Source organism: Hypanus sabinus, chromosome 25 (assembly GCF_030144855.1).
Source record: "Hypanus sabinus isolate sHypSab1 chromosome 25, sHypSab1.hap1, whole genome shotgun sequence".
NCBI classification, from domain to species: Eukaryota; Metazoa; Chordata; class Chondrichthyes; order Myliobatiformes; family Dasyatidae; genus Hypanus; species Hypanus sabinus.
Window position 1 is genome coordinate 9,106,399 of NC_082730.1, and position 12,811 is coordinate 9,119,209.

At 45.5% G+C, this 12,811-nt stretch overlaps 1 pseudogene; it reads right to left on the minus strand.

The window, feature by feature from the left end:
* Window positions 1-5,515: 5,515 nt before the first annotated feature.
* LOC132380881 (decorin-like) overlaps window positions 5,516-12,811 on the minus strand; it is a 35,061-nt pseudogene continuing 27,765 nt past the window's right edge.

Sequence of the window (12,811 nt, forward strand, 5' to 3'; positions counted from 1 at the left end):
TTTGAGGGACTTAGATAGGTACATGGAGCTTAGGAAAATAGAGGGCTGTGCGGTAGGATAATTCTAGGCAGTTTCTAGATTAGGTTACATGGTCGGCACAAGATTGTGGGTTGAAGGGACAGTAAAGTGATGTACTTTTCTATGTTTCTAATACCATAACAGCCAACACAATAGCAGCAACGATTTACAAGACAACAGTGCAAACAGCCACCAGCAATCAACAACTAGCAGAACAGTCTCATGCACAAACGTCAAAAATCAAACTTAAATAAATGTGAACACATGAACAGACTCAATAATTATCAACAAAACAAGGAGAGCAGGAAAGGCCAGGTAATGGATGTTTTGAAGGGACAGTTAGGGTATTACCTGAGTGAGGCTTAATGAGAAGAAGCTTCGGAGATGAAGTTTAGCCCCAGTGGTGATGGACTTGTAGCATCTCCCTGATGGCAGTTTGGTGAATTGGTGACTGCTAGTTGTATGGGATCAGCAGTAATTTTTTTCAGCTCTTGTTTTTCACTCTGGCGATAAATGGACAATGAGCCAACCCCTGAACACTGCCTTACTGTTTTTGCACTACTTATTTAATTTAAAGTTTTAGTATATATACCGTATATTTCTTACTGTGATTTATAGTTTTTGATGTTTCACTGTATTGTTCCTGCAAAGCAACAAATTTCACGACAAAAGCCGATGATATTAAACTTGATTCTGATTCTGGTTCCCCTGAAGTATCTCTGAACTTGTAAGCACCACACGTTGTGAGCAAAGAGTTCACTTGTTCTGCATGGCTTCACATGACATTGCCTTTCTGTTTAAAAGGAGGTTTTATACAGGTTTAATGACTTTTCATCCTTTGAAGATATGGCCCTGATATTTAATAAGATATTGAGAAGTAACACACGAGGCACCTGAGAATCTGCTGGGGTTGTCTATTGTGGCCGGCGCTCCCGATGCGGCCTCCTCTACATGAGTGAGACCCGTCGTAAAATGGGGGACCGCCTCGTCGAGCACCTCTGCTCCACCCACCAAAAACGGAACTTCCCCGTGGCCGAAAGTTTTAAATCCGATTCCCATTCTCATTCTGATGTGTAAGTCCAAGATGAGGCCATCCTCAGGGTGGAGAAGCAACACCTTATACTGCTTCTGGGTAGCCTCCTAACTTGATGGCATAAATATTGATTTCTCCTTCCAGTACAAAAACCATTTCCTTTCCCTCCCCTCTTCTTCTATTCCCTACTCTGGCCTCTTACCTCTTCTCACCCACCTATCACCTCTCCCTCCTTCTTCCCTTTCTCCTCTCCTATCTGATTTTTTCTTCTCCAGCCCTTTACCTTTCCTGACGCCTGACTTCATCTATCACCTTCTAACTATCCTCTTTCCCCTCCCCTAAGTTTTTATTCTGGCCTCTTCCCCCAATCCTTTCCAGTCCTAAAGGAGGGTCCCGGCCTGAATCATTTCTGTGGATGCTGTCTGATCTGCTGAGTTCCTCCAGCATTTTGTGTGCTTTGGACTTCCAGCATCTGCAGAATTTATTGTGTTTAGACATTAATGGGGTTTCTGTCTGAATGGATGTCCTCCAGAGTAGATGCAAGCCATGTCAAAATCGGAATCAGAGCCAGATCTTTTATCGCTGACTTATATGTTGTGAAATCTGTTGTTCATGGCTGCTGTACTAAGAGACATAAAATTACTATAAAATACAAAAATAAATGCAACATCCAATAAAAATATCAGATCTTTCCAAAATGGGTTTTTAGATGATTTTGTTTGGGATAAAACGGGGCTACGGGAGATTCAAGCATTCTTTCTGTATAAGACACACACAAATGCTGGAGGAACTCAGCAGTCCGGCAGCGTCATCTATGGAGGGGAATAAATTGTTAATATTTCGGGCCAAGACCCTTTATCAGGACTGGAAAGGAAAGGGGGGGGGGGTTCAGAATCCAGAATAAGAGGGTGGGAGGAGGGGAAGGAGTACAAACTGGCAGGTGACAGGTGAGATTAGGTGAGGGGGAAGGTGGGTGGCTGGGGGAGGGGACGTGAAGTAAGAAGCTGGGAGGTGATAGGTGGAAGAGGTGACTGGCTGAAGAACGAGGAATCTGATAGGAGAGGAGAGGGGACCATGAAATGAAAATGGAAGGGAACCAGATGGAGGTGATGTACAGGTGAGAAGGAGAGTAGGGAAAAGAGGGAAGTCAGCATGTTGTAGTTGTGTCTATTTTATGGTGTACAACTGGCATTATTCAGGAGCAGGGGATACTTTGTCGTGTCAGCCTTATCAGGGACTTGGGTGTATTGAGAAAAGAAAGGTATTGACTACAGAGGAAGTTTGACTCATTAGGTAGTGAAGGGCTGAGAGGCTCTTCCTCTGGTTAGTGAGCCCAGAACCAAAGGAATTAGGCTCCTTGTTTTTAATTTTCTTGGAGAAAACGCTTCCTATCGCAGTAATAAATTGAGTGAATCTTCACTATAGTGTTTCCATTGCAGTTTTATTTTTCCATCCTTAGAGAGACAGGACAATATAAACCAGGTTCCAAATTTGATATCAAACACTATAGGTGCCTTGAAGTTCTTGCACAAGTTGCTCAGGTAATTAAGAAGGCATTTGTCGTGTTGGTCTTCATTTGTAGGGGGACTGGTTTAAAAGCAATGAGGCTGCACCTCTATAAAACTGTTTAGACTACTTTGGAGTATTGTGTTCAGCTCTGGTCACCCCATTATAGGAAGGATGTGGAAGCTTCAGAGACAATGCAGAGAAGATTTACCAGGACGTGCCTAGATCAGAGAGCATGTCTCATGAGGATAGGTCGAGAAAGGTAGGGCTTTTTGGAGCGATGGACGATGAGAGGTGACTCGGTAGAAGTGCATAGGATGATAAGAGGCACAGATGGAGTGGACAGAACGGTCAGCTCGTTTTCTCTCACAGCCGTAATGGCCGATAACAGAGGGCATCCATTAAGGAGAGTGGGAGGAAGTTGTGGGAAGATCTCAGGGGTGGGTGCATGGAACACCCTGCTGAGGGTGACGGTCGAGACTGATACATTAGAAACGTTTAAGAGACTCATGAATAGGCACATGAGTGGAAGAAAACTGGAAGGTTATGGACTACCTAGGAGGGAAGGGTTTGATTGATAGTGGAGTAGGCTTATATACACAGGTCAGCACAACTTCATGGTACAACGGGCCTGCATTGTTCTATGTTCTATTGCACCTGAATCACCCACTTCACCTGCACAGACTCGCCATCCTCTGTGTGAAAACGTGAGGCTGCCGTAAGCCGGGGAGGACCTAAAGTGAACAGCAGAGGACGCTCGAGGGACTGAACTCCTCACTCCTGCTATTGTTCAAGTACATCAAGCAGCAAATCAGCAGCATCTGTGGAGGAGAATAACATCCCCTACCCACCTTCTCATACCGACTTTCCCCACCCCGCCTCCCTTCCTTCCCAGTCCTGATGAAGGGTCTCAGCCCAAAGCGTCGACTGTTTAGTCCCCTCTTGGCCTGCTGAGTTCCTCCAGCATTTTGCGTAAAATTACTGTGTTAATTTTTAAAATTATTCTTTTAGATTTATTGCATGGTAATAAGCCTGGGCCATTTTGTTACACCCCTGTGACCAATTGACCCAGTAACGTGTCTGTCTTTGGAACAAGACTTGTCTGGTGCACCCAGGGAAAGTCCACATGGTCACGGGGAGAACGTACAAACTCCTTCCAGACAGCGGCTAGATTTAAGCCTGGTTTTCTGCCACTACTCTAACCAGTACGTTACCATGCCTCCCAAATAATTGAGCTAAAAGAAGATGTGAGGGGCAGGTATTTTACCCAGACAGTGGTGAGTGTCTAGAAGGTGCTGCCTGGGGAGGCGGTGGATACGGGATGTTTAGATAGGGACGTGAATGAGAGCGGGTGTTCAGTGCCGCCTGCCTGGGTATGACTGATCTCTCTCTCTCCCGCTGTCTCGCTGCTGCCGGAGGATGTTGCCAGAGGCCTGGGTCTTGGGCAAGGTTTAATCCACGCGGTTTGTGGATTGCACTCCGTCGTTCATGTTATGAAGTGCTTCTGGTTTCTGGTTCTCCTTTTCCGATTGCTATTTAGTGTGATTCTGCTTGGGGCAGACCGGCTCTGCAGCCTGCTGTCAATGCACAACACAGCGCTGAACTGAACCACACTATACAGAACGTTCCTGGCCTGTGGTTTGATGTTTTATATTCTGTGTGTGCATTTTTTTTGGCTCGTTTTTTGCCGTTTGCACAATTTGGTTTTTTTTGCGTGTTGGGCGTTTGACATTTTCTTTGAATGGGTTCCATGGTTTTTCTTTGTTTCGTGGCTGTCTGTGGGGAAGTTGGATTTCAGGGTTGTATACTGCGTATATACTCTGATGAAAATGTACTTTGAATCTTTGGATATGTATAGGCATAAGGGATTATTATAGTTGGCCATTTGATTACTAATTTAATTGGCTTGGCATAACATTGTGGGCTGAAGGGCCTGTTTCTGTGCTGTACTGGTCTAATTTCGACACCCAGCCCTCCAGATGCGGCCTCTACGTTGGTGAGACCCGTTGTAAATTGGGGAACTGCTTCATCGAGCACCTCTGCACCATTCACCACAAGCACATCTTCCTGTTGGCCAAACATTTTAATTCCAATCCCATTCCCATTCTAATGCATCGGTCCGTGATCTCCTCTTGTGCCAAGGTTTTCCACTCTGACTTTTCACTTCTTCTCACCTGCCTGTTACTTCCCCCTGGGTCCCCTCCTCTTTCCCTTTCCCTTCTCCCCTTTCCCTTTCTCCTTCCCCTTTCCCTTCTCTCCTTTCCCCTTTCCCTTCTCCCCTTTCCCCTTTCCCTTCTCCCCTTTCCCTTTCCCCTTCCCCTTTCCCTTCTCCCCTTTCCCCTTCCCTTTCCCCTTTCCCTTCTCCCCTTTCCCCTTTCCCTTCTCCCCTTTCCCCTTTCCCTTCTCCCCTTTCCTCTTTCCCTTCTCCTATTGTCCACTCTCCTCTTTTATCAGATTCTTTCATCTCCTGCCCTTGAATTTTCCCACCCACCTGGTCTCATCTTCCAGTTAACTTCTTTCTCCTCCTTCCACCTTTTCAATCCGGCATCTTCCCCCTCCCTTTTCAGTCCTGAAGAAGGGCCTCGGCCCAAAACGTCGACTGTTTATTCAATTTTACAGATGCTGCCTGACCTGCTGAGATGTTCCAGCACTTGTGTGTGCATTCTAATAGCTTGCTACCAAAAAAAAAGTTAAATATGATTGTCGCGTTGCATTTTTATTTTGCAGTTTGCAACAGAAAGCTTGATCGTTGCACGTTGCTGTGTGGACACCAGGAATGGAAGGGTGATGACAAAACACTGGGAAGTTGGAGGCGGAGTGAACGTGAATGTGTTTTTTATCTTTTCTATTCACTCAGCAAGCATACTTGGACGTTGGTAGTCTGTTTGTGGAGGCCAGCTCTACAGATGGAACGAATCAGCTTGGTGTTTGGGCTCGGGACACCGACCTTGTGTGTTTTCAGTTGGGCTGATCCATTTGGATGAAAATCTAGTCCAACGCGCAGCGGAAGACTTCTGGCTCGATCTCCTAGTTTGGAAAAAGGTTCCCGTACAGGCCGGTCCTGCTGTATGGACTCTTTGTTGTGTCGTCACCCTGTGGGCAGAAATCACTGCTCCTTATGTAAGCTATCAGGTTGTCGTTGAGGTAGACGGCCTGAAATTGGAAAGATCAAGAAAGTAAAAGCATAAACACAAAAGGTTCTGCAGATAATAAACATGAAAAAATTTCTCCTTTCTGTAATTTTTTTTCCCTTTCCCATCCCCTCTACTTCTACTCCCCACTCTGGCCTTTTACGTCTTCTCAACTGCCCTATCATGCCCCCCTGGTGACTCTCCTCCTTCCGTTTTTCCCATGGTCCACTCTCCTTTCCTATCAGATACCTCGGCTCCAGCCCTTGACCTTTCCCACCCATCTGGCATCAACTATCACCTTCTAGCTAAGTTCCTTCCCCTCCCCTCACCTTTTCACTCTGGCATCTTCCCCCTTCCTTTCCAGTCCTGAAGAAGGGCCTTGGCCCAAAACGTCGACTGCTTATTCATTTCTGTAGCTGCGGCCTGCCCTGCTGAGTCCCCACAGCATTTTGTGTGCGTTGCTCTGGGTTTCCAGCATCTGTAGACTTCCTCGTGTTTAAAGTCTGCAGGTGCTGGAAATCCAGAGCCACACACAAAATGTATGTTTCAAGCAATGCTCCCACTGGGCAGAAGGTGCAGAAGCCTGAAGTCCCACATCACTGGGCTCAGGAACAGCTACTTCCCTTCAACTACTGGGCTCTTAAACCAATCAGCATCGCACTAATCGCTACCTCTGTACAGTTTACGAAGACCACTTCCATCATTTAAGATAGATTTATTTCGTTTGGTTCTTTCTTGTAAAAATTGTAATAATTTTACATTTCTTTCTTTCTTGTGAATGTGGCTTATCTGATGCTCTGTGCCTGTGGTGCTGCTCCAAGTGTTTTTCATTGCACCTGTGTATGCATGGATTTGTGCAGATAAACTTGACTTTGATCTGTCCGGGGATGGCACACAAATGAAAGCGTTCCACTGAATATCGGAATATGAGACAAAAGTAGTTTACCAACCTTCTAGTTTCACTCTCTGGTCATGCTAAATGTCCCCGTGTACTCTTGTGGGTGTGGTGGGTCATCTCGACTGAAGACGTGAGTCTGGGAGGGGTAGGTGAGGGAGGGAAGCGAGTGAGGCCTGGGCAACCAGGTCCATTGAGAAGAAAAATCTGCGTGTGGCTCAGACTGCGAGAATCAACCCTACCTGCAGGAGGCTTGACACCATACAGGACCCAGCAGCCCACTTGACCATTCTCACTCCACTACTGACCCACAGTGGCAGCAGTATATACAATCCACATGCACGTCAAAACATACAGTGAAACGACCAACGCACCCCGAAGATGTGCTGGGGGCAGCCCGCAAGTGACGCCACGCATTGAAGTGCCAACAACTTACAAACCCTACCCCATACGGCTTTGGACTGTGGGAGGAAACCGGAGCACCCGGAGGAAACCCATGCAGTCATAGTGAGAAAGTACAAACTCCTTACAGACAGCAGCAGGAATTGAATCCCGATACTCTGCCTGCTGGCTCTCTAAAGCTGCAAAGGGTTACACTGCCGTGTCACGCCATCAGCTGCAGCACCCACACCTGCCCACTCAGCCGGTCTCAGACCCACCCCTCACACGCTGACTCCTGCAGTTCGCCTCCTTACTGTGATGTTCTTGTGCTGGGCAAACGTCCTGTTGTTGTCCAAGTGGAGGTCCCTTAGGTTCAGCACGCGGCTGAGAGTCCTGTTGGCAAAGACGTAACCTGTGAAGAGTTAATGGAAGCTGTGAAGAGCTCTGAACACTCAAGTGGCCAGTTAACCTACTTACCGGCCCGTCGTTTGAACCTGGGATGACCGGAGCACCAGGAGGAAACCCACGTGGTCACTCCTGTCAGACAGTGGTGGGAATTGAACCAAGATCGCTGGTGCTGTAATAGCTTCACGCTAACTGCTGAACTACATAATTTTCTTTGCATTATTAGATGTTATATAGTTTATTTATTTATTGAGATACTGCGCAGAATTGTCCCTTCCGACCCTTCAATCCCCACTGCTCGCCAACCCCTTGATTTACCCTAGCCGAATCACGGGACAACTTGCAATGATCAATTAATCTACCAACTGGTTTGTCTTTGGACTATGGGAGGAAACTGGAGCACCCAGAGTAAACCCACATGGTCATGGGGAGAACGTACAGACTCCTCACAGACAGCAGCAGGAATTGAATCCAGGTCACTGGTACAGTAACGCGTTGTGGTAACCATTATGTCACCGTGCTGCCCTGTCTAATATCACTAATGTATAATCATGATTATACAGTATTAGGAATTGTTACTCCTTATCATTATTCTTACACCTAGCATTATGCCCTTCTCATATTGTTTCCTGTTTTTAATGAAATGTACGCCCTCTGGTATTAGACATTTCAACACTGGGGACCAGATACCAACTGTCTACTCTGTGTTTGCCTCACAGACTCTTATAAATTGTGTGGGGAGAGGGAGAGGGGAGAGCAGGTTAGAGTTGTCTCAGCTAGGGTAGGATTTGCCCCCAAATGGTCTGATGCAAGGTCTCAGCCTGAAACCTCGACCGTCCTCTATACCTCCACAAATATTGTTTGTCTTGCTGAGTCTCACTGACAGTTTGTTCATCGGCCTGTAATATTCCTCTGCTGTTTGCACAATTTGTATTTTTTTCCTCACTCTATGCAATGGGTGTTTGACCCTCTTCTCTTATCTTAATGCGTCTGCCTGTAAGGACACGAATCTCGAGGTTGTATAATGTATACTTGCTTCGACAATAAGTGCACTTTGAACTTTGAACTGTTTCTCTTACCACCATCACCAGCCCTGGCCAACTCCATTCTACCAGTCAGATTTCAGAGATGATTTGGAAAGATGTACCTGATCAAAATGCAGAGGTTATTGAAGTCATCCATTTCCACTTTAAAAATTCTGTTGTGGTCAAGATGTAACTCAGATATCAAACTTGGTAGGTCTTGAAAACAACATCAAAATAACTGAGAGCGTATCAATGTTTAAGTAATGGGAACAGTGATTATATGAAAAGATCTATAAATATAGAAAAGTTAATTCCACTCAGTGATTGGAGACAGATTAGTTTATTGATCATTCTTTGACTTAAAGAAGTGCTTTTCACAGGAAATTCCGAGCTTACCACATCGTTAGAGGTTTAAAATCAAACTGGCCTGAGTGACTAAGGATGCCAAATTTCATTCCATGAACCAAAAGCGGTTTTGTTTGATTGTGCGGAATTAGGTTTTCTAGATATTCCAGATTTGATTTCAGTGCTCCAGGATAACCCGCCCCCCCATACAACTGTTGTAATGTGATATAGACCAACTGTTTCCAGGTCTATCCAGTGGTTTAACCTCTGTGTGGAATTATTGTTGACTCTATAGTTCCCACTGATTGGGAACACAGCCAACATGCTCATGGACCCCTCCATCCCTGGTCATTCTCACTTCTACCCCTGCCATAGGGGAGGAGATACATAGCTTTGAAAACAGTTAAGACAGCTTCTATCCCACTGTTATCAGAATCTAATGTATGCTAAAGGTGAACTCTTGCACCTTACTGTCTAGCTGTGGTGGACTTCCCTGTAACTGTAACAGTATGTTCAGCTTCTACCTTTCTCGTTGCTACCTCGATGTGCCTTTGCGAGGAATGGTCTGTCTGATGGCACACAAGCAAAAACAATTTCACTCTGTCTTAGCATGCTTCTTCTGTGCCATGAAGTACTTCTGTGACTGTGACTGTTCTTGGTAAATTTTTTCTACAGAAGTGGTTTGCCATTGCCTTCTTCTGGGCAGTGTCTTTACGAGATGGGTGACCCCAGCCATTATCAATACTCTTCAGAGATTGTCTACCTGGTGTCAGTGGTCGCATAACCAGGATCTGTGATCTGCACCGGCTGCTCATACGACCGTCCACCACCTGCTCCCATGGCTTCCCGTGACCCTGATCAGGGGGCTAAACAGGTGCTACACCTTGCCCAAGGGTGACCTGCAGGCTAGCGGAGGGAAGGAGTGCCTTGCCCCTCCTTTGGTAGAAACATATCTTCACCACACCACCCTCTGTCTCAGTACATGAGACAATAATAAGACCATAAGACATGGAAGCAGCATTAGGCCATTCAGCCCATCACATCTGCTCCACACTTACTTCATGGCTGATTTCTAATCCCTCTCAACCCCATTCTCCTGCCTTCTCCCTATAACTTTTGACACCCTTACTAATCAAGAATCTATAAACCTCTGCCTTAAGTATGCCCGATGACCTGGCCTCCACAGTCACCTGTGGCAATGAATACCACACATACACCATCCTCTGGCTAAAGAAATTCCTCCTCATCTTTGTTCTAAAGTGATGTCCCTCTATTCTGAGTCTCTGCCCTCTGGTCTGAGACTCATCCACTGTAGGAAACAACCTCTCCACATTCACTATCTAGGCCGGGGGTCGGCAACCCGCGGCTCCGGAGCCACATGTGGCTCTTTTACGTCTGTGCTGCGGCTCCCTGTTGCTTTGGGAAATAATTGGTTGTGGCGACCCTTTTCCTGGCACATCCGAATGGACTCACAATTAGATAGCCTACGGGGGTTTGTGAGCACAGAGCTTTGGAGCCTCTGCGCCATGGGGGCAGGTTGAGGGAGGCTTAAAAGTGAGGCTGAAGATTTCAAATAAAGTTTTTTCCTTCGACTGCAGTTACCGACTCCGTGTCGTAATTTTAGCGCTGCGTGTAGCACACCGCTACATGGTCAGTATTTAATTAAAATGTATTTTATGTTAGTTTGTTAGTTTTTGAAATGTAAATCTAAATTTGAAGATTATGGTGATCTTGTACAATCTAAATAAGACGTTGTGGCGACCCATTTCCTGACACATCTGAACCGGCTCACAATTAGCCAGCGTTCAGGCTAAGGGAGATAGCCTACGGGGGTTTGTGAGTACGTGTCTTTTGGAGCATCCGCGCCCATGGGGGGCGGGTTGAGGGAGGCTTAAAAGCAAGGCTGTTTAGTTCGAATAAAGCTATCTTTGACTGCTGTTTACTGACTGCGTGTAGCACACCGCTACAACGTGTTTTTATCGCTGGCTGTCCAGAGGGGAGGTGCTGAAACGCTTTGTCGCGTGTCTGGAAGAAGTGAAAACTTTCCTGGGCAGCAAAGGACTCACCTTTCCTGAGCTGGAACAGCCAGAGTGGCTGGAAAAACTACACTTCATGGTAGACATGACAGCGCACCTGAACACGCTGAACACAGCTCTTCAGGGGTAAGGACGTACAGCCCTGCACATGTTGGAGGATGTTTTGGCATTCGAGCGCAAGTTGACGTTGCTTGCCAGAGATTTACAGAAAGGCACTTTGTCTCACTTCCCCAATTTGAGAGAGTTCAAACAAGGTCACGACATGATAAATTCGGGGTCTTTACATTCTGCAATCTTCACAATGCAAACATCGTTTGGGAAACGCTTCTGTGAGTTCAGAGAGGAAAAAAACACATTATCCTTCCCGGTCACTCCCCTAAGCATCGATCCATCCCTACTGAATACGACTGCATTGTCAGGTGTGAGTCAACCTGAACAAGTATGATAAATATTTTAATTGTCTATTATTTTACGTATATTCATATGTTTCCATTGTTCAGTGAAATAGTCCTTTTATTTTTCAGGTTGACAGCTGGCTGACGTTATTTTTGGTTTGCTGCTGGCGGCAAATTTAAGTTTGGCGTTTTTCATAAATACAAGAAGGACTCAAATAGACGTTGAGTATTTTACTTAAAAGTAACCTTCAACCCAACGTCTTTTTTTCGGAGTTCAAAATGTTTTTGTTGCATGCAGAAATGTAATTTCGTTTTCTCTGCAGGAGTTCATCAATTTCATAAATGCAACACATTATAGTTTGTTTATACATAGCATAAAGGCAACACAAAACGTTGTATGCAGTGTTATTTCATTTTAAATGTCAAACGGGTTCTGCGGCTCCCAGTGTTTTCTTTTCTGTGGGAAACGGGTCCAAGTGGCTCTTTCAGTGGTAAAGGTTGCTGACCCCTGATTCTAGGCCTTTCGATATTCGATAGGTTTCACTGAGGTCTCCCCTCCTTCTTCTAAATTCCCATGAGTACAGTCCCAGAGCCGTCAAGAGCTCCTTATATATTAACCCTTTCATTCCTGGGGTGATTTTTGTGAACCCCCTCTGAATCCTCCCCAGTGTCAACACATCCTTTCTAAGATAAGGGGCCCAAAACTGCTCACCATATTCCAAGTCTGGTCTGATTAGGCAAATTTCTGTGTTAGGCAATCACCAGAGTTCACTTTTGGAATTTCAGCAAGCCCTGACTCGGTAATACAGAGATTTCAGCCCGTTGAAGGCTCCTTTGGCAATCCCTTTTGGCAGCAATGGATTTCTGCTTAATTCTGCAGGGGTTAGAGAGATTTGTTTAGACAGAAAAACCTATTCATTCGAATTTTCTCTTTAAACATTTTGAAAAGATTTCAAGAACCACTTAGAATTTTAGTAATACCCTTGTGGCCCACTTTACCTTTCCTTAACCAGCTAGGATTATAAGACTATTAAGACATGCAGAAACAGCTTAAGACTGCTTTGCATTCAATAAGGCCATGGTCAATCCTTTATTGCTAGAATCATAGAATTGTACAGCACAGTAACAGGGCCTTCGACCCACTTCACCCATGCTGATTCAGATGTCTATCTATCCAGGGGATCCCAACCTGGGAGCTCTTGGTTAATGGTAGGGATCCGTGGCATGAAAAAGGTTGGATTCCCCTGCATTTGACTCCTACTCCTCTATGTCTTTCCTATCCATAAGCCTGTCCAAATGCCCATTAAACATTGTAATTGTACCTGCCTCTGCCACCTCCTTTGGAAGGTCATTCCACCTACCCACCACCCTCTCAAGGAGCCATAGAGTCATAGGGCACTACAGCACAGAAACAGTCCCTTCAGCCCATTTAGTCCATGCAACCTGGTATTCTGCCTAGTCCCATCTACTTGCAGCCAGACTGTATCCCTCCAAATCCCTCCCATTCTATCTAAACTTCTCTTAAATGTTGCAATTGAACCCTCTTCTATTGTTACGCATTTAATATTTCAGTAATATTTTCAGTGATATTCTAAATACATTTTTCAATTAAGCTTTCTTTGTTGTTTATGTGGGTTATAT